A 3,926-nucleotide genomic window follows, 5' to 3' on the forward strand; every position below is an offset into this window, starting at 1 on the left:
CGAGACCTTATAAGGGAGTTGCAACGATTGTACCCGGAATATTCTGTTAAACTAATCGTCCTTATCATCGGCGCTCTTGGAGGTGCCACGCTTTCACTTGCTCATGGCCTAAAAAGTACCTCTGCGTGTCAACAATATGCTAAAACACTTGCGGAAAAAATGCCGAAGGCGGTAATCCTTGGGTCGCTCCGTGTGCTTAGAATGCACGAGGCTTTTGCTGGTTCGTCGTATTGATTCCTTTACAGACTGTAACCACCTATCTCATGGTCGTGAGACGTGGTTGTGGCTGAAATCCTGCGGTTGTCCTTATGACAAATTTTTAATTATACACATATTATTAATGATAATATTATAATTATGTCACATTATTAAGTATGTGATATTATAATTATATATAGAATACAATAGAATGTATTGTCTTCAGGGTATACTTTTACAAGTTTTCACTATATTCTTTTGCTTTCTTAAATTTTTAAATAAAACAAAGCTACATATTTTCTCTCTTAGAATTTTTACCTGAACAGATAATAATTAAATCCTTAAATCATTACATATTTCTGTGTTTATATTACAGTTCCTCTTGTCCTTAGGATATATTTCTGCTCTATGTCACTATTTTCTTCAATATTATAATTATATTAATATTAATTAGCTGTAAATGATTATGCTGGGGCCTTAAAGCGTTTGATTTATCTATTAAAACAAAAAAGTTTAAATAGCCTCTGGACTTTCGAAATTATAAAATTTTTTAATGAGAATCATTTGGAATTAAACAATAACAAACTATAGTTTCCTGGAATTTGGTTATATTATAATTTTTTCATGACTACTTGGGACTTCGATTTTTAAGATTTAAAATTGCTAGCGATTTTAAAAAGTGTTAATACAAAGTTTTGTACTTGTTAGTACTTATAATTTGTAATTCTTTTATTTTAAATGATTATCATAAATAAATTCTCTAATTTTGAAAGGCTATTTAAATTTTTTCAGTTTAATAGATAAATTCAACTTCCACGCTTAAAACTCTAGCACAATCATTTACTGCTATTTAATATTAATGTCAATATCAATATCTGTTCAGATAATATTATTATAATTATAATATCATATATAGTTAATTACATATTATATTAATTGTATTATAATGTACCCTGGTTATACTTATTTGTTCAGATTTTCATGTCCTAACTCAAAATTTTAATTATTTTTTAGAATTCCTTGTCCCAGATCTGAATTATAGTTTTTTCAGAAAATCTCTAATCTAATTCAGAAATACATACAATTTATTTGAAAAATTTCCTGGTCCAATTCAAAATTCAGGGTGAAATTAGAAAATTCAAACTTTTAAATCTGAAAATGGTTTCTTTGAGGTGGAAATCTTTTGAATTTTAAAATTAAAGCTTGACAAATTTTTAATTCAGAAATATTTCACTCAAAAGCTGAATAATTCATACGTTCATACGCTCAATAAAAAAATGTATTTTCAGTCAGATAGTTAAGTTTTTATACATAACAGAGGAAATTTCTCCCAAAGCAGATGAATTTTCAAACCAGAAAGAAAAATTTGCTACAAAACTATTGAATTTTAAGTCCGAAAAAATTAATTAAAAAAATTTCATTTTCAAACAAATAGTTACATTTTTAACTGAAATGATGAATCTTCAGTAAAAAAAGATTAAATTTTGAATTAAAAACTGTTGAACTCATCCAAAAATATATCAAATTTACACGAGAGTTGACTTTTCAGTCAATAAGGATTTTTTTTTAAGTTGTTGAATTTCAAAGCCAAAAAGAGGATTTCTTTACAAAACAGTGTAACCTTTTTTTAAACGGAATAGTTCAAAGACTTCTGGTTAAAAAATATAAACCAAAGCTATTATTTTTTTCATCTGAAAATAAAAATGTTTTGTTATACAGTTCGATTTTCAAGATTCTCAATTTGTTAATAAAACTTTTGCGTTTTGGATTTATAAATAAAAATGTAAAAATTAATAATATAAAGCGACTTAAAATAAAAGAATTCAATTTATAATTTAAAAAGTTTCCAATTTAAAAAGAATTGTAATTAATCCATTTTTATTGATCAAAATGATTTAGTCCTTAACATTTAAAAATGTATTGATTTAGTCTTCAATTCAAAGCATTGAAAATAATAGCTTTGGTTTATATTTTTTAAGCAGAAGTCTTTGAACTATTCCGTTTAAAAAAAACTTTACACTGTTTTGTAAAAGAATTCTCTTTTTGGCTTTGAAATTCAACAATTTAAATAAAATCCTTATTGACTGAAAAGTCAACTATTGTGTAAAATTTATATATTCTTGGATGAGTTTAACAGGTTTTAATAAAAAATGTAAACTTTTTTTGTTGAAGATCCAACATTTTAGTTAAAAATGTAACTATTTGTTTGAAAATGAAAGTTTTTTTTTTGTAATTAATTTTTTTGGGCTTAGAATTCAATAAAAAAATTCAATTTTTTGATTGAAGATTATTGATTTCAGTTAAAAAATTCATCTTTCTGGTTGAAAATGTAACTATTTTGTTTCAAATTTGTTTTTCTCTTTTTTTTTAGTTGAAAATTCAATTATTATGATAGTAAGTTAATTTCGTAAATTTTCAGTTAGTAAACTCAAATTTTTATCTTTAAATAACAATGCAAAAATATTAATCTGTAACAACTGAAAATAAAAATAATTTGACTTTTATTTTAAAAAGTTTTTAATTAAAAAATTTGTTTATTCGTTCAATTTTTAATGTTACGAACTGAAATTTTCTTGAGGTATTATCATTTTGAACCTTAAAAGTAATAGTGTAATTTATATTTTTTAACTAGAAATCTCTCAAATGTTAAAGTCATAAAAATTAAAAATTTGTAATTACGTATTTTAACATAATTTGATACAAAAATTGTAAAATTAAAAGGTGTTTTAAGTTTTTATGTATTTCTCAATTGAATTAGAGATTGTTTGAAAAAATTATAATTCAGATGATCTAGGACAAGGAATTCTTATTAAACCGAAAAAAATTCAAATAGCCTTTAAAAATTAGAAAATTTATTTATGAGAATCATTTAAAATAAAACAATTAAAAATTATAAGTACTAACAGGAACAAACATTTTTATGAACACTTTTTAAAATTGCTAGCAATTTAAAATCTTAAAAATCGAAGTCCCAAGTAGTCATGAAAATGTATAATATAACCGAATTCTAGGAAGCTATTGTTTGTAATTGTTTAATTCCAAATGATTATAATAAACAAATTTTATAATTTCGAAAGTCCGGAGGCTGTTTAGACTTTTTTGGTTTAATAGATAAATCAAACGCTGAAATACCCTAGCACAATCATTTACAGTTAATTAATATTAATAATATCGGTTAAACTTTCTTTTGTTTTTCCATGACAAACACATGTTTTTTGAAAGACGCGAACTTGGTTAAACAAAACTTTATCGCTGTACAAAATTTTCTGCAACAAATTTTATTCTTAGTTTTTTCTGTGATGTAATGATTGAATGATTTAATTATTATCTGCTCAGGTAAAAATTCCAAGAGAAAACATATGTAACTTCGTTTTATTTAAAAATTTAAGAGAGCAAAAGAATATAGTAAAAACTTGTAAAAGTATACAATGTAGAAAATAAATTCTATTCTATTCTATATTTAATTATAATATCACATACTTAAATATATATAATTTATTTCCATCCTGTACAATAACATACACAATATAAAGTATACAATATAATGAACACAATATAATTTACAACAAAATATTAATCACTGTATTAATATTCTGACATTGCATATATATTTTTATTTTTAAATTGTGCGAAATATTCAAATATCAATAAAATCGCCAATTTCTTTAATTTCTTTCAAATGCGGATCAAGATAAAAATAAGACTATTATAATATAAAATAATTATGA

This window comes from Belonocnema kinseyi, chromosome 9 (assembly GCF_010883055.1).
Source record: "Belonocnema kinseyi isolate 2016_QV_RU_SX_M_011 chromosome 9, B_treatae_v1, whole genome shotgun sequence".
NCBI lineage: Eukaryota > Metazoa > Arthropoda > Insecta > Hymenoptera > Cynipidae > Belonocnema > Belonocnema kinseyi.